This window comes from Bombina bombina, chromosome 5 (genome assembly GCF_027579735.1).
Source record: "Bombina bombina isolate aBomBom1 chromosome 5, aBomBom1.pri, whole genome shotgun sequence".
Lineage (NCBI taxonomy): Eukaryota > Metazoa > Chordata > Amphibia > Anura > Bombinatoridae > Bombina > Bombina bombina.
Window position 1 is genome coordinate 557,737,513 of NC_069503.1, and position 24,156 is coordinate 557,761,668.

Genomic DNA, 24,156 nt, shown 5'->3' on the forward strand with positions numbered 1-24,156 from the left:
TACTTTTACACAATCAGGAGCAAGCTGGAATAGGTATACATCAGTATTCTCCTAAAACTTTGGGGCTTGGTTAGGAGTCTGAAAATCAGCGCAATGTTATTTAAAAATTTAAATGGATCATCTACAAAACATTTATGCAAAGAAAAAACATAATTTATGTAAGAACTTACCTGATAAATTCATTTCTTTCATATTAGCAAGAGTCCATGAGCTAGTGACGTATGGGATATACATTCCTACCAGGAGGGGCAAAGTTTCCCAAACCTCAAAATGCCTATAAATACACCCCTCACCACACCCACAAATCAGTTTAACGCATAGCCAAGAAGTGGGGTGATAAGAAAAAAGTGCGAAAGCATAAAAAATAAGGAATTGGAATAATTGTGCTTTATACAAAAAAAAAAATCATAACCACCACAAAAAGGGTGGGCCTCATGGACTCTTGCTAATATGAAAGAAATGAATTTATCAGGTAAGTTCTTACATAAATTATGTTTTCTTTCATGTAATTAGCAAGAGTCCATGAGCTAGTGACGTATGGGATAATGACTACCCAAGATGTGGATCTTCCACGCAAGAGTCACTAGAGAGGGAGGGATAAAATAAAGACAGCCAATTCCGCTGAAAATAATCCACACCCAAAATAAAGTTTAAATCTTATAATGAAAAAAACTGAAATTATAAGCAGAAGAATCAAACTGAAACAGCTGCCTGAAGTACTTTTCTACCAAAAACTGCTTCAGAAGAAGAAAACACATCAAAATGGTAGAATTTAGTAAAAGTATGCAAAGAAGACCAAGTTGCTGCTTTGCAAATCTGATCGACTAAAGCTTCATTCCTAAACGCCCAGGAAGTAGAAACTGACCTAGTAGAATGAGCTGTAATCCTTTGAGGCGGAGTTTTACCCGACTCGACATAGGCATGATGAATCAAAGATTTTAACCAAGATGACAAAGAAATGGCAGAGGCCTTCTGACCTTTCCTAGAACCGGAAAAGATAACAAATACACTAGAAGTCTTTCGGAAATTCTTAGTAGCTTCAACATAATATTTCAAAGCTCTAACTACATCCAAAGAATGCAATGATTTCTCCTTAGAATTCTTAGGATTAGGACATAATGAAGGAACCACAATTTCTCTACTAATGTTGTTATAATTCACAACCTTAGGTAAAAATTTAAAAGAAGTTTGCAACACCGCCTTATCCTGATGAAAAATCAGAAAAGGAGACTCACAAGAAAGAGCAGATAATTCAGAAACTCTTCTAGCAGAAGAGATGGCCAAAAGAAACAAAACTTTCCAAGAAAGTAATTTAATGTCCAATGAATGCATAGGTTCAAACGGAGGAGCTTGAAGAGCCCCCAGAACCAAATTTAAACTCCAAGGAGGAGAAATTGACTTAATGACAGGTTTTATACGAACCAAAGCTTGTACAAAACAGTGAATATCAGGAAGATTAGCAATCTTTCTGTGAAAAAGAACAGAAAGAGCAGAGATTTGTCCTTTCAAGGAACTTGCAGACAAACCTTTATCCAAACCTTCCTGAAGAAACTGTAAAATTCTCGGAATTCTAAAAGAATGCCAGGAAAAATGATGAGAAAGACACCAAGAAATGTAAGTCTTCCAGACTCTATAATATATCTTCCTAGATACAGATTTATGAGCCTGTAACATAGTATTAATCACAGAGTCAGAGAAACCTCTTTGACTAAGAATCAAGCGTTCAATCTCCATACCTTTAAATTTAAGGATTTGAGATCCTGATGGAAAAAAGGACCTTGCGACAGAAGGTCTGGTCTTAACGGAAGAGTCCACGGTTGGCAAGTGTAACGATTTAGTAGAGAGTGAGGATGGATCACAACTGCAGAGTATGCAAAATAAATGATTTGTATCACTTTTGGCAAATGGACTATTGAACAGCATAGACCAAGCTGCTTTCAGTGAAGTTGTTATTCTCAAGTAATTGAATAGCAGATCAGAAACTTGTCTGGCAACGAATGAGGTAAAACATATATGCTGTTGAACGTCACAGCATTAGTATAGACATAAACAAAGTCTGCATCAGAAGAAATATAAAAATTAAATCAATTTCTTAGTAACAATCTTTAGAGTTCAGCTAGCTCCCAGTACGGTAAATCTTGATAAAGAAAAGCAGAGTTCCAGAAAGCAGAAAGTGTTGCTATTAGTGCTGGAGTAAGATATAACAGTTCAGTGTGAAGTGTAACTCTCAGTTTTAGACACTATTAGTTAGTTTGTCACAGAACGGTATACACATGTGCTGATAGTCTTGCGGTCAGTAGAGTAGCAGGGAAAAGCAAAGTTGAATGTTTATTTGTACAGCACAGCTTAAAGTAACTACAGCGCTTACCGCCAGTCACCAGATGGTGTGTAATAGAAGCAGAATTAGTTCTGAGATGTCCTTGCACTTAGTCCGTGGGAGGTTGTTTGTAGAAGAGTTGCGCTGTGTTGCAGTGGAAGAGAGTTTGAAGTCCGGTGTGTGATAAACACTTCAGTGGCTCAGATGAGGTAGAAACTCACAGGGAGACGGCAGCAAACACACTGCGGTATGGATTAAGTCTCTGTTGTAGCGTGCACGCAAAAAAGAAAAACTTGCCTCTGTAAAACTTTCTGTAGGCAAAATGAGCATATGAACCGGCAATAGAAAATAAGTAATCCCAAGGTAGTAGCTGATTCAGAAATTGAAAGAAAAGCAGTCTGGTTTGTTGTCAGAAAAACACACAGCAAGTGGAAAACAGACATGCTTCAGAGCTAGTCTAGAAACTTAATAATTAAGCACCTGTCTGCAGTCAGCTGATGCCTTAAGTACAGGTAAGGCTGAAGTCAGGTGAATGGAAATGGCATAGGTAAAACATGGAACGGAATCCTTACATAAGGTGAATGGGAAAGGCATAGGTAAAACCTGAAGCGGAATCCTTACAGCAAGAGGCCATCCTGACAAGATCCGCATACCAAAACCTGTGAGGCCATGCTGGAGCCACCAGCAGAACAAACGAGCATTTCTTCAGAATCTTGGAAATTACTCTTGGAAGAAGAACTAGAGGCGGAAAGAGATAGGCAGGATGATACTTCCAAGGAAGTGACAATGCATCCACTGCTTCCGCCTGAGGATCTGGACAGATACCTGGGAAGTTTCTTGTTTAGATGAGAAGCCATCAGATCTATTTCTGGAAGTCCCCACATTTGAACAATCTGAAGAAATACCTCTTGGTGAAGAGACCATTCGCCCGGATGTAACGTTTGGCGACTGAGATAATCCGCTTCCCAATTGTCTATACCTGGGATATGAACCACAGAAACTAGACAGGAGCTGGATTCCGCCCATACCAGTATCCGAGATACTTCTTTCATAGCCAGAGGACTGTGAGTCCCTCCTTGATGATTGATGTATGCCACAGTTGTGACATTGTCTGTCTGAAAACAAATGAACGATTCTCTCTTTAGAAGAGGCCATGACTGAAGAGCTCTGAAAATTGCACGGAGTTCCAAAATATTGATTGGTAATCTCACCTCCTGAGATTCCCAAACCCCTTGTGCTGTCAGAGACCCCCAAACAGCTCCCCAACCTGTCAGACTTGCTTCTGTTGAAATTAAAGTCCAGGTCGGAAGAACAAAAGAAGCCCCCTGAACTAAACGATGGTGATCTGTCCACCACGTCAGAGAGTGTCGTACAATCGGTTTTAAAGATATTAATTGAGATATCTTTGCGTAATCCCTGCACCACTGGTTCAGCATACAGAGCTGAAGAGGTCGCATGTGAAAACGAGCAAAGGGGATCGCGTCCGATGCAGCAGTCATAAGACCTAGAATTTCCATGCATAAGGCTACCGAAGGGAATGATTGTGATTGAAGGTTTCGACAAGCTGAGATCAATTTTAGACGTCTCTTGTCTGTCAGAGACAGAGTCATGGACACTGAATCTATCTGGAAACCTAAAAAGGTTACCCTTGTCTGAGGAATCAATGAACTTTTCGGTAAATTGATCCTCTAACCATGATATTGAAGAAACAACACAAGTCGATTCGTATGAGATTCTGCTAAATGTGAAGACTGAGCAAGTACCAAGATATCGTCCAAATAAGGAAATACCACAATACCCTGTTCTCTGATTACAGACAGAAGGGCACCGAGAACCTTTGTAAAAATTCTTGGAGCTGTTGCTAGGCCAAACGGCAGAGCCACAAACTGGTAATGCTTGTCTAGGAAAGAGAATCTCAGAAACTGATAGTGATCTGGATGAATCGGAATATGCAGATATGCATCCTGTAAATCTATTGTGGACATATAATGCCCTTGCTGAACAAAAGGCAGGATAGTCCTTATAGTTACCATTTTGAATGTTGGTATCCTTACATAACGATTCAATATTTTAAGATCCAGAACTGGTCTGAAGGAATTCTCCTTCTTTGGTACAATGGAGAGATTTGAATAAAACCCCAGCCCCTGTTCCAGAACTGGAACTGGCATAATTACTCCAGCCAACTCTAGATCTGAAACACATTTCAGAAATGCTTGAGATTTCGCTGGATTTACTGGGACACGGGAAAGAAAAAATCTCTTTGCAGGAGGCCTTATCATGAAGCTAATTCTGTACCCTTCTGAAACAATGTTCTGAATCCAAAGATTGTGAATTGAATTGATCCAAATTTCTTTGAAAAAACGTAATCTGCCCCCTACCAGCTGGGCTGGAATGAGGGCCGCACCTTCATGTGGACTTGGGAGCTGGCTTTGGTTTTCTAAAAGGCTTGGATTTATTCCAGACTGGAGATGGTTTCCAAACTGATACCGCTCCTGTGGGTGAAGGATCAGGCTTTTGTTCCTTATTGTGACGAAAGGAACGAAAACGATTATTAGACCTAAATTTACCTTTAGATTTTTTATCCTGTGGTAAAAAAGTTCCTTTCCCTCCAGTAACAGTTGAGATAATAGAATCCAACTGAGAACCAAATAATTTATTACCCTGGAAAGAAAGGGAAAGCAAAGTTGACTTAGAAGACATATCAGCATTCCAAGTTTTAAGCCATAAAGCTCTTCTAGCTAAAATAGCTAGAGACATATACCTGACATCGACTCTAATGATATCAAAGATGGCATCACAAATAAAGTTATTAGCATGTTGAAGAAGATTAACAATGCTATGAGAATTATGATCTGTTACTTGTTGCGCTAAAGCTTCTAACCAAAAAGTTGAAACTGCAGCAACATCCGCTAAAGATATAGCAGGTCTAAGAAGATTACCTGAACATAAGTAAGCTTTTCTTAGAAAGGATTCAATCTTCCTATCTAAAGGATCCTTAAAGGAAGTACTATCTGCCGTAGGAATAGTAGTACGTTTAGCAAGAGTAGAGATAGCCCCATCAACTTTAGGGATTTTGTCCCAAAACTCTAATCTGTCAGATGGCACAGGATATAATTGCTTAAAACGTTTAGAAGGAGTAAATGAATTACCCAAATTATTCCATTCCCTGGAGATTACTTCAGAAATAGCATCAGGGACAGGAAAAACTTCTGGAATAACTACAGGAGATTTAAAAACCTAATTTAAACATTTAGATTTAGTATCAAGAGGACCAGAATCCTCTATTTCTAATGCAATTAAGACTTCTTTAAGTAAAGAACGAATAAATTCCATTTTGAATAAATATGAAGATTTATCAGCATCAACCTCTGAGACAGAATCCTCTGAACCAGAGGAACCATTATCAGAATCAGAATGATGATGTTCATTTAAAAATTACTCTGAAAAATGAGAAGTTTTAAAAGACCTTTTACGTTTACTAGAAGGAGGAATAACAGACATGGCCTTCTTAATGGATTTAGAAACAAAATCTCTTATGTTAACAGGAACACTCTGAGTATTAGATGTTGACGGAACAGCAACAGGTAATGTAACATTACTAAAGGAAATATTATCTGCATTAACAAGTTTGTCATGACATTCATTACAAACAACAGCTGAAGGAACAGATACCACAAGTTTACAGCAGATACACTTAACTTAGGTTGATCCTGCACCAGGCAGTGTTTTTCCTCAGTGTCAATCTGGGACATCTTGCAATATGTAATAGAAAAAACAACATATAAAGCAAAATTGATCAAATTCCTTAAATGACAGTTTCAGGAATGGGAAAAAAATGCCAGTGAACAAGCTTCTAGCAACCAGAAGCAATAAATAATGAGACTTAAATAATGTGGAGACAATAGTGACGCCCATATTTTTTAGCGCCAAAAAAGACGCCCACATTATTTGGCGCCTAAATGCTTTTGGCGCCAAAAATGACGCCACATCCGGAACGCCGACACTTTTGGCGCAAAAAAAACGTCAAAAATGACGCAACTTCCGGCGACACGTATGACGCCGGAAACAGAAATTTTTTTGGCGCCAAAAAAGTCAGCGCCAAGAATGACGCAATAAAATGAAGCATTTTCAGCCCCCGCGAGCCTAACAGCCCACAGGAAAAAAAAGTCAAATTTTAAGGTAAGAAAAAAATTGATTTATTCATATGCATTATCCCAAATATGAAACTGACTGTCTGAAATAAGGAACGTTGAACATTCTGAGTCAAGGCAAATAAATGTTTGAATACATATATTTAGAACTTTATATAAAAGTGCCCAACCATAGCTTAGAGTGTCACAGAAAATAAGACTTACTTACCCCAGGACACTCATCTACATGTAGTAGAAAGCCAAACCAGTACTGAAACGAGAATCAGTAGAGGTAATGGTATATATAAGAGTATATCGTCGATCTGAAAAGGGAGGAAAGAGATGAATCTCTACGACCGATAACAGAGAACCTATGAAATAGACCCCGTAGAAGGAGATCATTGAATTCAAATAGGCAATACTCTCCTCACATCCCTCTGACATTCACTGCACGCTGAGAGGAAAACCGGGCTCCAACCTGCTGCGGAGCGCATATCAACGTAGAATCTAGCACAAACTTACTTCACCACCTCCATAGGAGGCAAAGTTTGTAAAACTGATTTGTGGGTGTGGTGAGGGGTGCATTTATAGGCATTTTGAGGTTTGGGAAACTTTGCCCCTCCTGGTAGGAATGTATATCCCATACGTCACTAGCTCATGGACTCTTGCTAATTACATGAAAGAAATCTAGTGTATAATGTCCAATTAAGAAATTAATGAATTAAGCTGCAAGAAAATCATAAGCATGTGTTAACAGTATTCTATTCAGTGCCCAATACCAATACACAAGAGCAGTGAATCAAAAATATAGAAAATGGATTGCATTATCCCCCTTATTAATTATTATTTTTTTTATTTAAAAAATACTATTTTATCATATTTAATAAAAAAAAATATGTTTTCTCTTTTTTTTTCATACCCTCACAAACTGAGTACATCAAATTATACTCAAAAATAAATGTTATTAATAATGAAATGAACAAATAAATTCAATACTTTACATTAAATTAATTTGCTGTAGCGTATCATGTCTACCAGACATCACTGAATGCCAACAGCATACGCTGTCAGCATTTAAAGGGACAGTCAAGTCCAAAAAAACTTTCATGATTTAAATAGGGCATGGAATTTTAAACAACTTCCCAATTTACTTTTATCACCAATTTTGCTTTGTTCTCTTGGTATTCTTAGTTGAAAGCTAAACCTAGGAGGTTCATATGCTAATTTCTTAGACCTTGAAGACTGCCTGTAATCTGAATACATTTTGACCACTAGAGAGCATTAGTTCACGTGTTTCATATAAATAACATTGAGCTCATGCACGTAAAGTGACCTAGGAGTGAGCACTGATTGGCTAAACTGCATGTCTGTCAAAAGAACTGAAATAAGGGGGCAGTCAGCAGAATCTTAGATACAAGATAATTACAGAGGTAAAACGTGTATTATTATAACTGTGTTGGTTATGCAAAACTGTGGAATGGGTAATAAAGAGATTATCTTTCTTTTTAAACAACAAAAATTCTGGTGTTGACTGTCCCTTTAACATTGCACAAGCAGTTCTAGTGAACTGCTTGTTCAATGCCGCCCCCTGCAGATTGGCCGCTAGCAGGGGGTGTCAATCAACCCGATCGTATGCGATCGGGTGGATTGATGTCCGCAGCCTCAGAGGAGCGTCTTAAGACAGGTGCATCAGGGGCCATTCGGCCCTTAATAAATCGGCCCCCTATGTGTTTTTCAAAGATCAAAATTTTAACATGATAAATTACTTCATATTATATTTAATTTAATTAGTGCCATGTGCTGTTGCATAATTCTCTTTTATATTCACAAGTAACAAGCAATATGCTACACATCTCTAAACACTTCAATTTTTTTTCTTTCCCTATAATTTTTTAAATAAAACTGCTCTGTCTTTTTTTGCTAAATCTGTTCCTTGTTTAATTTTATACGTCATACCCTCTCTTTACAAATCTATTTTCCAATATCTTTGCTTTTTCACCGTGACTCCATCATTATTCAAAGGAACTGGCCTTTGATTACAGTTTCCTTTCATTATAGCAACTGTAAATATAATTGTTCAATGAAATATGAGTTGCAAAAGCAGGCAACAAGAAGATATTAGGGATAGAATATATTAATAAATAAATGGATTGATTAGAACCATATAAAAATGTTATATATTGTTCTAACCAATCCATTTATTTTTTTATATATATTCTATCCCTATCTATCCATGTATATATTTATCATGGGGTAAGCACTCTTTTTCTTGTTGCCTGCCTTTGCAACTCATATTTCTGTGAGTCTTCCACGTGCCGCTACCCCCCTATTAGTGCATAAAGTGATTGAATATAATTATTGCACTTATAGTAATTTGTCTTTATCAGCTCCTCCTTATTATATTCCCTCAATAAATATAATTGTTAACATCTACTGAATTGTTTAACAACTATATTCATACTTAAAACATAGGCCAACATCATTCTTATTTAGATCTGCCATGATAAGTTTTAAAGGCTGTAAATCTCCTCTCTAGACAATAAGCATATTGTTTATAAAACATTTGTAGACTTGCTTCCTACTGGGAGAATTAAAAAAAAAGGTTTATAATGACCCATGATTATATAACATTTTAGCTAACTTTGCTAAAAACATACTAAATAATTTAAATAAATATTAATTCATCATTTTACTATGTTCCTCATGGCCAAAGAGGAACCTTTAAGTGATATCTCATGGTTAGCTAATCTATAATATATTTTACATTTTTTTTTTACTTTAAAAGAGATATAAAACCCACATTTTTTCCTTCTTGATTCAGATAGAGCATATCATTTTAAACTTCTATTATAGAATTAGTTTATTTCCCTTGGTATCCTTTACTTAAAAGCATACCTAGATAGGCTGGGAACTAGCTGCTGATTGGTGGCTGCACATATATGCATCATGTCATTGGCTTACTGATGTGTTCAGATAGCTTCGAGTTGTGCATTTCTGCTCATTCACAAAGGATACCAAGAGACTGAAAGAAAATTGATCAAAGGAGTAAATCTTAATCTTAGGAGAAGTGAGTGTGAAAGACGCGGTGTTCTGAATAAAAGACGGCTAATAGTGATGTCGCTAATAGTTCGCCGGCGAATATACAGTGGGATACTAAAGGGAGAACGCAGTATTGCTGGAGTGGGACGGCGTAAACATTCTGAATGACCAGACATACCTCATATGTTTGAGGGCACCTTTGTGAGTGTGCATTTGTTGTTTTATAATTGTAATAAAGTGTGACTCTTTTAAACTACACTTAGATCGTGGATGCGCTCTGTTTTGTTTCTCTCTAGAGAACCTCCTTTTCTCATAAATTGGAATGGTGTTTAAAAAAAGTATGTTCTCTCTGAGTCATGAAAGAATTTTGGGTTTCATGTCCCTTTAATTCCGTGTGGAATCACTTATTGTTATTTAATATTTCTCTTGAAACAAACTAAAGAAACATGCATTTTCAAAAAGGTAAAAATTTGAATGGGAAGCAATGATATACGAGAGGTGTACTACTTAGTTATTAGACATATCAATCATTTTAGGGGAAAATTATCATAAACTAGTATTTTTCTTTATTAATCTAAGAATCTAATAAAATAATTCATGAAACATTTATTTAATCAAACTTTAGTAATATAATGGCTAAGTATCTTGATTTAAATATTGTTGATTATACAATGTCATACCTGGCGCATAATGATAAAAAGAATGACGACAATTCAGATTTAATCAAAAAGTCTTTTTATTGTCTAAAGCATGAATTATATTGAATTTCAAACAATCCCAGACTTATACATACTGGTGACAAAAGACACAGCTGGGATATGAGAAATAAATGAAGGAAAGAAAATAGGGATCACAAGACAGAAAAGAGAATGAACTCACAGAAGTTAATAGCAACTCTTGTTCCTTTGTCTTTGCACATTTCCATATATATCTGTCTTTTCTATGTATTTTATAGTTCTGTATCTGTATTGAACATTTGAGCCTTAAAGGGACAGTCTACACCAGAATTGTTTAAAAAGATAGCTAATCCCTTTATTACACATTCCCCAGTTTTACATAACCAACACAGTTATATTAATAAACTTTTTACCTCTGTGATTACCTTGTATTTAAGTCTCTGCAGACTGCCTCCTTATTTCAGTTCTTTTGACAGACTTGCATTTTAGCCAATCAGTGCTGACTCCTAGGTAACTCCACGGGCGTGAGCACAATAAACGCCCTCTAGTTGTAGAAAAAACTGTCAAAATGCATTCAGCTAATAGGCGGCTTTCAAGGGCTAAGAAATTAGCATATGAGCCTACCAAGATTTAGCTTTCAACTAAGAATACCAAGAGAACAAAGCTAAATTGATGATAAAAGTAAATTGGAAAGTTGTTTAAAATTGCATGCCCTATCTGAATCATGAAAGTTTATTTTTGACTAGGCTGTCTCTTTAATTATATACATATGAAAACATTTTTGTTCTTGGTTTTTTTTTTCATTTTTATTAGAAAGAGTACAAATTCAATGACATGTGAAGCAATTCAATCTGATCTCTCAGTATCTTTTACGTAACCTCAATATACTTGTATTCTCTCATTTAAATTTTTACAGAAAGGTGACGTGAGAGGTCAAGATAGGCTGCAACAAATCAGCAAGTTATAGGGTCGATCACAAGCCTTTAAAAATGCTTAACAAATGATGGACTTTATTGGTGAAATTTGTAGAAAAATAGACTTTTATAAAGGATTGCAAATGACTCCTATATGTTGGTGTTGACATATAGGTTCTTTTAATTGTTTGAATTTGTTGTTTCCATTAGAAATTATGGTATTGAATCCGAAACCTATTTTCAGCCCAACCAAAACTCCACATGAACAAAATTCAACGGAACCAAACATTTTGAAAAATATGAAACAAATCTTTTGGACAAAATATATTTTTAGCCTGTGCACATGTCTACTTACATCTACCAAGCTGCTAAAGGTTCATTGAAATGTTTTGGACAACTACAAAATATTATTGTTATAATTTATTTGTATAGTGCCGCCAAATTCCGTAGCGATGGGTACAATGATAGGGGAATACAATGACAAGGATTTGTGATAAAATACAAAACGTAACAAAACTAAACAAATCTAGTACAGGAGGAAGAGGGCCCTGTCTACAGGTTTAGTGTGCAGAGACATAAGGTTGGGGTAGCTTGTTTTCATCAGTTGTAGCTCCAGCAGCTAGTCAGGCAGTTCATGTATTAGTTTGGTTAGGATGAGGGATGGAGGAGAGATGGTAAGCCTCTCTGAAAAGGTGGATTTTCAAGGAACGTCTGAAGCTATACAAGGTTGGAGACAGTCTTATGGAGCGGGGTAAAGAGTACCAGAGGACAGGAGCAGCACGTGAGAAGTTTTGGAGACAGGGAGTGGGAAGTAGAGATAACAGGAGTGGAGAGACGTAGGTCAGAGGTTGATCAAAGAGGTGAGAGAGGAAATATTGTTGGGAGTTAGACTGTTGAGTGCTTTGTAAGTTAAGGTTAATACTTTAAATTGTATTCTGGAGTGTATGGTTAGCCAGTGTAGAGACTGGCAGAGTGGAGCGGCTGATGTAGATCGTCGACGGTGGATGAGTCTAGCAGAAGCATTTATAATAGATTGGAGGGAGGAGAGGTGGTGTTTTGGAAGGCCATTTAGAAGTAGATTGCAATAATCAATGTGTGACAAAATGAGGGAATTAATTATTTTTGTAGTCTTTTGAGTAAGGAAGGCACAAATTCTGGAAATGTTGTGAAGGTGTGAACGGCAGTATTTAATAAGCGTATGTGGGTTGAATGTGAGTTCTGAATGAAGTGTGAACCCAAGACAGCGGACCTAGGTTGAGGTGTTGAGAAAAGAGTCTCCAACCATCAGAGAAATGTCAGGTGTTGGATGTCTCAAAGAGGGGGGAATAAGAAGCAGCTCAGTTTTGGACAGATTGAGTTGGAGGTAGTGTGAAGACATTCAAGAGGAAATTGCAGAGTGGCAGTTGGAAATCTTGTTGAGTAAAGATTTGGGTATCATCAGCATATAAGGGGTACTGGAATCCAAAGGAGGCTATACGTTTTCCAAGAGAGGATGTATAGAGAGAGAAAAGCAAGGGACCCAAGACACAGCCTTGCAGTACTCCAACTGAGAGAGGCATAGGGTCAGAAGATAAGTTGTTAAAGGAAACTGAAAACGAGCGGTTTGAGAGATATGAGGCAAACCAGGAAAGGACTGTGTCTCGGATGCCAAATGAATGTAGTATTTTTAGGAGGAGAGGACGGTCAACTGTGTCAAAAGCAGCGGACAGGTCAAGAAAAATTAGTAAGGATTAGTGGCCTTTTGCTTTAGCTGATAACAGGTCATTTGTTACTTTAGTAAGAGCGGTTTCTGTTGAGTATTTAGGGTGGAAACCAGATTGTAGTGGATCAAGTAAGGAGTTAGTTGTGAGAAATTGAGTTAGCCGATTATAGACCAGTCATTCCAAGAAGCTTTTTTAGGAATGGTATGATTGAAGCATGCTTGAATGTATCAGGAAATGCACCAGTGGTGAGAGATTGGTTGACGAGATGAGTTAGGGTAGGGGTTAGTGAAGCAGAGAGAGAGTAAAGAAGTTGTGAAGGAATAGGCTCAAGTGAGCAGGTTGTGAGATGAGCCAAAGATAGGAGTACAGGGACTCCTTCCTATGTTAAAGGAGGAAAGTTGCATAAAGTTTTGTTAATAGAAGGGGTGGGTAGGAGTGCTGGGTTTGAGAGGCAGTGAGGTTGGTAGTGAGCGGGGGTGCAGGCAGACATAGAAGGGAGTTAAAGGTTGAGAACAGCTTTCTGGGGTTGGATGCGTGAGATGACACAAGGGAGGAGAAATATACCTGTTTGGCCAGGATGAGCACAGAGCTGTAGGATTTAAGGATAAATTTATCATTTCGAAAATCAGCACCAATGATTGCTACTCACCATCGGCAAGATTACAAGTTCTGCGGTATGGCTATACTGCTAAAAAAAAATTGGCCATTGCGCACGGAATATGGAGGTCTAACGTATTACAAGTCGCGGCTGTACAGCTATACCACTAGCATTATAGCTTATATCGCCATGATCCATTCCGTGATCTGAGACCAATAGTTATGGACTTTGAGAAACAAAAATGTCTTACAAAACTCATAACACAAATGTTACAAAGTACACTAAAGTACACAAAGTACACTAACACCCATAAACTACATATTAACCCCTAAACTGCCAACCCTGCATCGCAAATACTATAAGAAACATATTAACCCCTAATCCGCCGCTCATGTTAGGGCTTTTTAATTTTTCGTAGTGTTAGGATTTTTTAATATTGTAATTTTTTTTTTTAGCTTGTTTTATTTTTTTTAAATAGTAATGTTAGGTTAATTTATAGTTTAATCTTTGGTTTTTTTATTCCACAGGTAAGTTTTTATTTATTTGAAGGTGGTTATAGTGTAAGTTTAATTTAAAGTTAGGGGGTGTTAGGTTTAGGGGTTAATATTTTAATTTAGTGTGTTGCAATGTGGGGGGCTGGCAGTTTAGGGGTTAATAGGTTAATGGTAGTAGCGATGTGGGGGGCTGGCGTTTTAGGGGTTAATAGGTTTATTATAGTAGTAGCGATGTGGAGGCGGGGGTTTAGGGGTTAATAGGTTTATTTAGGTGTCGGCGATGTTAGGGGGCAGCGGATTAGGGGTTAATAGTTTTATTTAGTGTCGGCGATGTTGGGGGGTGGCAGATTAGGCGTATTTAGACTAGGGGTTTATGTTAGAGTGTTAGGTTTTTACATAACTTTCTTTTCCCCATAGACATCACTGGGGATTGCGTTATAACGATCGCCATTCCGCGATTGCAGGTGTTAATTTTTTTCTAACACTTTCTCTGCATTGATGTCTATGGGGGAAAACGTGCACGAGGATGTCAAATCAAGCCTTGGCTTTTGTGTGGTATGGAGCTTAACGCACCATGACGCACACTCGCACAGCACAAGAAGCTTTTTCTGTAACTTGTAATAGCAGCGCTATGGAAAGTGCGATACCGCTATTTTTTTTGCATTATTTACGCACCGGGTTTAGTGCACAACTTGTAATCTTGGTGCATGTTATTTAATAGATTAAACCTGCCAGATACTGAAGCTTTACCTCTTCACATCTTTGAGTTTAAAGTGATGGTACTGAATGTACAGATAGCACAAACATTGGATGAGCAGTGAATATGTCACGGCTTGAAAAAAGGGGTTTTCTAAGTAGGACGGCAGCGGTGGGAGCGAGGTAATAAAGAACTGACTATTTTTAAAACTTCCAGATACGAGCTTGATATAAAGTAAAGGTGCACATATCCATGTTTTTACCATCACTTTAAGTATTCCCACATCCTATGACAGAAGCGGTGCACACTCACAGATCACTAATTTTACCAGCTTTTTAATAGCTGTTTTATTTGTTCGGAGTTAGTGTCCAATTGCATGATATAGCATATAAAAAATGTTTGCATTTTTTACATTTTTAAAGAAACATGAAATATATTTCTAAAAAATTAATAGTATAGAGCAGTGATGGCTAAACTTGTCACACTAAATGTTTTTAAACTATATTTCCCATGATGCTTAGGCACTCTGCCGTCTAGTTGAGTATTATGGGAAATGAAGTTCCAAAACATCAGGGGTGCCAAGGTTAGCCATCACTGCTATAGAGCAATGCAGCCGCAGCAAAATGTAAAGCTCCTACTCTGAATTGTGCACCCAAACCTGGATCACATAGTTGCCAACATTTCAAAACAATTTCAGGGACACTTTACAGCAGAGCAAGCAAGCAGGTTAACAGAGTATTTATGACCAACTGTTCAACTGCTCTGCCCAATCAATTCTGCAATCAAAACACACCCATTTGATAGAAATAGTATAATTTAGACTTATCCATAGCTTATTATACAGATTACAGTACTAAGCTCTTACACATACCCCATAATATTGACAATACCAGTCTCTATAACACATTCTAGGCAAAAGGTTATTATTACAACACAGCATCAAAATTAGGATAAATCTTACAATGTAGCACATTGTTTGCATAATTTGATGAAAAATAGAAGTTGGTCCAGAGATATAAAGTTTTAAAATAGCTTATTTTTGATGTTTCTGTTACACTTTTCCTTTAAGAGCGTGGGACCATTGTACCTTCAATTAATTTAGCCTCTGTGCTGTACCTGTTGGAGGCGTGTATTTAAGATTCAGTTTTGTTTGTGAGCATAGCTTGTTGTAGAAGCTGCACTGTTTTCTCTCAGTGTATTCTATTATGAAGCTGCATTTTTCCTTGATACCAACTATTTCCCTACCTTTGACTTTGGATTTGTTGCTGCAGTGTGCTGGGAACTGTTTGCTGTATTTCTGCCATGAGGCCTGGATATTATTCTCTACATTCCTACTCCTGAAGAGTTTTTACTCTAAGTTGAACTCACGCGTGATTTCAGGGTTGTCACAAGTTCCTCTGCAATCTCCTCACTGCTCTATAGCGTGCATCTCTGTACAGTGCTGATATTCCTGCGTGGTGCTCTTACAAGTCCTCAAAAACAGAGGTACAATTTTTAATTATTATTCTACACTCTCAAGTACTGTGATGTTCTTGCTTTAAATCTTGTTCTCTAATATTAGACCTGTTGCTACATATTTCATCTGTACTGAGAAATCTCTTGTATTTAAAGCAACAGTCTTCTGTATCTATGTTATTATTATAAACTGCACTTTACAAACCTTCCCTGGGATAAAAGTATCAGGGAAGCAATTAAAGTGCTACAATATATTATTTGGCAGTTGTGTTCCATAAATTAATCGTTTCTCCTTAGGGGATCTAAAATTACAACAAGCCTCAAAAAAGAACTACCCGGAGTTACAAACCACCTTGTTACTTTGACACAACAAGTTGAGTTACTAACCCAGGAGTTAAAAACACAGCAAATAGAAAACCTTGAATTGAAACAACTTATTAACTCTAGACCTGTGATTGCTGAACAGCATGAACCAAATGCTTTTTATGGAGATAGAAAAGCTTTTAGAGAATTTAAAACTGCCTGTCTCCTAATGTTTTCACTTAAACCTAAAACTTATTGACATGAAAAACTAAGGTCTGTACCATCATTTCCTACCTGCAGGGGTAGCCAAGGGCATGGGCAAATTTGTTTTTTGAGACCCAGGATCCTATATTAAATTCATTTGACAATTTAGTTGCTGCTATGTCTGTTCTGTATGATGATCCCAACAAGCAAAGCACAGCGGAAGCAGCTATTAAAGCCCTTAAACAAGGGACATGCCCAGTGGAGGAATACACTGTTAATTTTAAAAGATGGACAAGAGACACTGTATGGAATAATATTGCAGTCATGAATCAATTCAGACTTAAGCTCATCTAAGGTTGCAGGCATTGCAATCCGAGCTAGTTCATCCTTAACGGGACAGTCTACACTAGAATTTGTATTGTTTAAAAAATAGATAATCCCTTTATTACCCATTCCCCAGTTTAGCATAACCAACACGGTTATATTAATATAATTTTTACCTCTGTGATTACCTTGTATCTAAGCCTCTGCAGACTTAGAGATTTATACCCTTATCCTTAAAGTAACAATGTTCCTTGTTAATAACTGTCTTCTGATGACCAATTAACTTTATCTTCTTCTTCTGTGCAGCTTCCTCAGCAGATGGAGATCAAGTGAGACAAAAGACTTAGAAGAGCTGCAGGACATTGTCTCATTGGGAATGATCTAAACAACATTGACAATTGTGATGCAGAGATCCACTTAGCAGAAAAAAAATGTTGATTCTGTCAGCCACAATTTTTTTAAATTGTGTGACAAGGTTGTTTGCACATCACAACTAGGGTTGCCACCTTTTCTCATAATTTCACTTTTGCCCTACAAACGATCAAATTTAACTGCGTCTTTACTGAAGATCAACCTTTGCCATGCAGTCAGTAAAGACGTGGTTAAATTTGATCAGAAGGGCAAGAAGGCAGGCCAGGCAACGTAAGCAGCACAGGAGCCTTGGCATTTGTTTATGACATACTGTTTCAAGAGGTGAACATTTGAATAACATCCTACTCACTGCTTAGGCCCTGTAATTGGACAATGAGTTAACAACTAAAGATACCCCAAACATAGGAACAACTGTTTGAAAACATGAACATTGAACAAAACATCCACTAGACCAAAACCCCTCTTTAGGCCATGTAGCTGGACATGGAATCTGCGACCTCAGAGCTCTTGTTAAAGTTATTGTAAAGTTTAAAGAATTAAAGCCCAGTATCTAAAAATACTCTTAAAAACAGGGGCACTTTTGGGGGGGGGGGAACCTGGTCACGCAGGAAGATAGCCGCTCACTGAAACGGCTCTGATGCCTCCTCTCCTCCTGGCGCAAAATGAGAAGCATCCCATACCTCTAAAGGAAGCATAAATACGTGAGTATCCATGGAAGCCACAGGAGCAAACAAAAGAAGCAGCGCTGACACCATCGATACGCTGCAATCGGCATATGTCAGAAGGCGGCACCCGCGGAGCGTACTAAAGTGTCAGCCTCCCCTTTTACTGATATCATCCGGATTTACGATCAAGCCCACGCATAGGGCTACCTAAACAGGGACACTACAATAGACAAGACGCCGACATCTACAACACCCTATGGTAGGCGCACATCAGAAGGCTGCATCTGTGGCATGAACCAAAGTAACGGCCCTTTCACAACAGTCGCATCACACGCCCATATAATTTATTAAGCCCACAGCCAGGGCCAAATCTATAGGGATATCACTGGCAATACAATGCCCAATTAAGGTACCTGACCTACCTCTTACACCGCGATGCACTCACACTAATCAGATGCAATACCCTGTACACTATACCACTAACACAGGCCGCACTGTATGCATCACCTAGCAACATACAAAGATCACACTGCTGGCACTACTACCCCAGCAGGGACTCAACCCCACGCTATCTAGCACACAAGCACTGGCCTTAAATATATGTGTCGCTAAACCTAACTTCCAGTCACTACCACATGGGACTTAACCTATAGGACAACTACAGACCCTATATCAGCCACAACAGTACCAAGCCTGCTCCAGACATAGCTATGCCCGCTTGAAACTGGCATTAATAATAAAACATATTTTACTACACTGGAAGTACTAATTGATACATATAGCACTTCTATGGCTATTCAGTGTACATTTCTGTAGGAATCAAAATCCACAGTAAAGCACTAAGCATGAGCTGAATAGGTCTAAAAAAATACCTACACAGAGTTAGTGATGACACTTAAGAAAGTAAACAAGATGGAGAAACAAAATACATCTATGACCCTAGCTCAATACCTCAAAGCTTAAGAGCCCACCTCTAAAGCCACTCTTGAATAGCAGGTGACTCACACAGCAGCACAGGCAACCAAAGCGCGCAACAACACGGATTTCAGCATAAATAAAGAGGATCTAAAAACCCTTATTCAGAGAACTCCGCAAGGACATTACTAAAGTATCCAATAGGGTGTCAGTCCTGGAAGAGGCACATAATACACTGTATACAGACATCCAAGATACAGCAAAAACAAACATAAAGAAACAATATATAACTTGATGGAAAAGAACAACCTCAGAATCAGGGGAATCCCGAATCAACCCAGCAGCCTTAAATTGTTTAGAACTGTCAAGGGAACCCCACATTCCTCAGACATTATACTGGAAAGAGCACACAGAGCACTGAGGCCAAGACCACCCAACAAAGCTCCACCAAGGGACGTATTTACCAGAGTGCTTAACTTTGTAGACAAGGATGACATACTGTACAATGCCAGAGTCAAGGCTCAGTCACTCACGCCGGCATCAACATCCAAATCTTCTCGGACATTAGCCCAACCACGCTGCAGAAATGACGAGATCTCAAATTCATCACCGACAAATTACGTGCCAACAAAATTAACTACATATGGGGCTTTCCTGTAAGTATAATTGCCACCAAAGATGGACAAACCTCCATGTTTCACAAATTAGAAAATCTCCCCACATTCTGCAAAGCACTGAACATAGTGATCACGACACATCTCTGCATAGAGAACAGACAAGGAATGATCCCCAAGTGCCCACTCAAGATCAGGACTTACAAGCAGCTACAGAGGGCTAAATACTTCTATAAGTGACAGCCCAAAGGACACTAACCTGAATCAGAGATGTCCCCATACCTATTTATTTGTGCATCGCAAGGAGGATAACCAGTCAATGTTAAAAATAGGTTTAATATCTATGCAATATGATTGTTGATGTTATATGTTTTATCTAAGCAGAGTTGGTCACAAGCTCAATCTCTTCCTTCCTCTTTTAGAGTAAAGATACCAATACTATCGCCTAGATTATGAGTTTTGCGCTATAGAGGGTGCAAAACAAAGGCAACAAAAGTTGCGTTATTTCACTCTCCATAGTGCTGCCATTACGAGTTTCTGAAAAGCCTCCTTGTGTGTGCGATATGGTGGCGATAAGCTCCATACCACACAAAAGCCAAGGGCTGTTTTGACATGCTCGTGCACGTATTCCCCATAGACATCAATGGGGAGAGAGTGTTAGAAAAAAAAACTATGCACGTATTCCCCATAGACATGAATGGGGAGAGAGTGTTAGAAAAAAAAACTAACACCTGAAGAGCGGAATGAAAAGCTCCATAGCGCAACCCCATTGATGTCTATTTATGTCTAAAAGTTACATTTAAACCTAACACCCTAACATAAACCCCAAGTCTAAACACCCCTAATCTGCTGCCCCAACATCGCTGACACCTAAATAAAGTTATTAACCCCTAATCTGTGCCCCCGACATCACATGGACCAAACTATGCTAGAGGCTCATATCACAGTCCTCCCAAAGCCAGGAAAAAAAACCAATAAGCCCGAAAATTACAGACCTATCTAACTCTTAAATACGGACATAAAAATCTATGCTTAAACTCTTGCTAACAGACTAAATCTCAACAGACCAGGTAGGTTTTTTACCGGGCATGGAAGCTATGGACAACATCCTTAAAATCATTCAACTAATCTCTTATGCATGCAAAAACATCCTAATGGCACTAATTTCCACTGACCCCAAAAAGGCTTTTGACAGAGTGGACTGGGGTTTCCTTAGTGCCACTCTGGCAAAAATGAACTTAGGATCGAAATTTATTGATTGAGTCCTTTCCCTATACTCTAAACCCACGGCTAGAATTAGTACAAATAATATTCTCTCCAAGCTATTTCAGATCGAAAAGGCACTCGCCAGGGATGCCTTCTGTCCCCACTTCTATTCGCCCTCACTATAGAAGTCCTAGCCCACAAAATATGAAACAACCACCACATTAAAAGCATACCTATCCAGAAAATAGAATATAAATCAACGATATACATTGATGATATTCTTTTAACATTGTCTGACCTTGACACATCCCTACACTACTTAAATAATTTAAGGAATACATCAAACACTTGAACTTACATCTCAACCTCTCAAAATCAGAACTCCTCAATATAACCATGCCACATGAAACAATGGAGAACATTTCCTCCTTCTGTCCTCTCAAACTCCAACCCCACAAATTTAAATACCTGGGTATCTTCCTTACAACAAACCCCCACAATATGATCCAAGCCAATTATAAATATATCCAGGAGAAAATCCTGAACAATCTTTCGGGGAGGAATAATAAATCCTTATGGCTTGGCAGAATACATATATAAAAAAATAATATTCTACCCCGCATTCTTTACCTCTTTCAAACAGTACCCATACCTCTACTCCATAATTTCCTCTCAAACCTACAAGCTAAAATAGAGGTGTTCATATGGAATAAAATCAAGCCCCAAGTTCCGAAAAAGACATACATCCCTAGGGAAAAAGGAGGCATAGGAGTGCCAAACCTAATCCAGTATAGACTGGCCTCCCTCCTACAACGTATACCAGAATGGTGCTCCCAATCTGACCAAAAACAGTGGATTCAGCAAGATGCAGATATTCTGCAGCTTGAGAATGTAGGCTCCCTGGCGTGGATCCCTCCGCAGAGAAGACCCACAGACATTAAAAATTACCCACTTCTAAGTGAGTTTTTCACCCACTGGGATAAATTAATAAATACAACCTCACACATTTACTCAATACCATCTCTCCTGACTCCTTTCAAAGACAACCCAGACATACCGATACACAGACACAATTTTTCTAACCCAAACACTAATCATATCAAGTATCACCCAGTTGGATCAATCCTGAGAGACAGCAAAATAATGCTGCAAGGTGAACTAGAGGAGAAAGATGCTTGTGTCGTCTCATCCTTGTTCTCATACGCACAGATCTCACATTATATACAAACTCAGGAACAGAGAAACAAATTACAACTCACCCCTTTGGTAAGTCTGTGCCTGGTTGACAATCCATCGAGACATATGCTCTCTATAATATACAAATTAATTCCACCCCATGACACTCAACACTCATACGTACACAAGTGGAACACAGATTTGAATATGCAAATAGACATAAAGGATTGGGAAGAAATTTTTCAGGCCCGTTTCCACTAACATAAAAGAAATTAACTACAATTTTTTTTTGAGAAGGTACCTGACTCCCACCAGGATAAAGCAAATATACAAAAAGGCAATTAAGAAATGCTGGAAGGGTTGTGGAGAGGATACTGACCTCCTACATATCTGGTGGGGGTGTGATAGAATTGTCCCATTCTGGCTAGAGATCATCACATTCATTAGCAACAAATTCTCAATTCACATACCAGCAGATTCAAACATAGGCTGACCATACGTCCCGTTTTAAAAGGGACAGTACCGTTATTTTATGTTTTTCCCCCCGTCCCCTCGTTTTTTTAATAATGTACATTTTGTCACGTTTTTTAGTTTATCCGATTGCGACCAGCGGCAGTCTAATTTTTTAGCACACACCGCATAAACCACTACTAAAAAATTTTAAAGTCCCCACTGGTGGGGAGGGCAGTTTGTTTTTCACTGCAGGGTTGGGGTTGGGTGGCCGTGCCCACATGATCCACACCACGTTTATGCTGCCCGCGATCAAAATTAGGGGTGTGATAGAAAGTGACAGGTCAGTGGAGAGCTGTCAGACTGAGCTGAGGAAAGAGACTTTGAGACGAGGTCACGAGAGGGAAGATAGTTAGAACTACTAGCTAGCCGCCAAGCAAGGTCTAGGAGTAAGGAGTCGGACTAGATCTGTGATCGATCTAAAGATCATCTGCCTCTGCCATCATCAATTCTGACCATCAGAGAGATAATTCAATAGATCAACTTCTGCAAGAGATGTGCACGGTAAGAGTCTGACCTGTGTGCCTGTCAATCAATTGAACAGAAAATGATGCTGCTGCAGTGCAACAGCATGCTAATTATGTTGTACAGTTATCATTATCAATCAAGTAACTATTTCCACATTTTTCTCAGTTCTTCCATGTAACATTTTTGGTCAACTCAGCTAAAATCTACAACTACTATTCTACTAATCAATCCAGATCTTCCAAACTCCTGTTCAGAAGCTACACTTTTACCCTTCCTTTACCAAAAATCAGTTAATATTTTAAGGGAATTCGTCTTGACAACATAGAGGATAATTTGGAAACAATGAGTTAGCTAAAGGGCATGTGATTAAAAAATATACACATTCCCAATTTAGATCATGGGGAAATTGTGAAACACTGGGGATTGGTATTTAGACGTTATGGTGAAAAACATAATTTATGTAAGAACTTACCTGATAAATTCATTTCTTTCATATTAGCAAGAGTCCATGAGCTAGTGACGTATGGGATATACATTCCTACCAGGAGGGGCAAAGTTTCCCAAACCTCAAAATGCCTATAAATACACCCCTCACCACACCCACAATTCAGTTTAACGAATAGCCAAGAAGTGGGGTGACAAAAAAGTGCGAAAGCATATAAAATAAGGAATTGGAATAATTGTGCTTTATACAAAATCATAACCACCACAAAAAAAGGGCGGGCCTCATGGACTCTTGCTAATATGAAAGAAATGAATTTATCAGGTAAGTTCTTACATAAATTATGTTTTCTTTCATGTAATTAGCAAGAGTCCATGAGCTAGTGACGTATGGGATAATGACTACCCAAGATGTGGATCTTTCCACACAAGAGTCACTAGAGAGGGAGGGATAAAATAAAGACAGCCAATTCCTGCTGAAAATAATCCACACCCAAAATAAAGTTTAACGAAAAACATAAGCAGAAGATTCAAACTGAAACCGCTGCCTGAAGTACTTTTCTACCAAAAACTGCTTCAGAAGAAGAAAATACATCAAAATGGTAGAATTTAGTAAAAGTATGCAAAGAGGACCAAGTTGCTGCTTTGCAGATCTGGTCAACCGAAGCTTCATTCCTAAACGCCCAGGAAGTAGAAACTGACCTAGTAGAATGAGCCGTAATTCTCTGAGGCGGAGTTTTACCCGACTCAACATAAGCAAGATGAATTAAAGATTTCAACCAAGATGCCAAAGAAATGGCAGAAGCTTTCTGGCCTTTTCTAGAACCGGAAAAGATAACAAATAGACTAGAAGTCTTACGGAAAGATTTCGTAGCTTCAACATAATATTTCAAAGCTCTAACAACATCCAAAGAATGCAACGATTTCTCCTTAG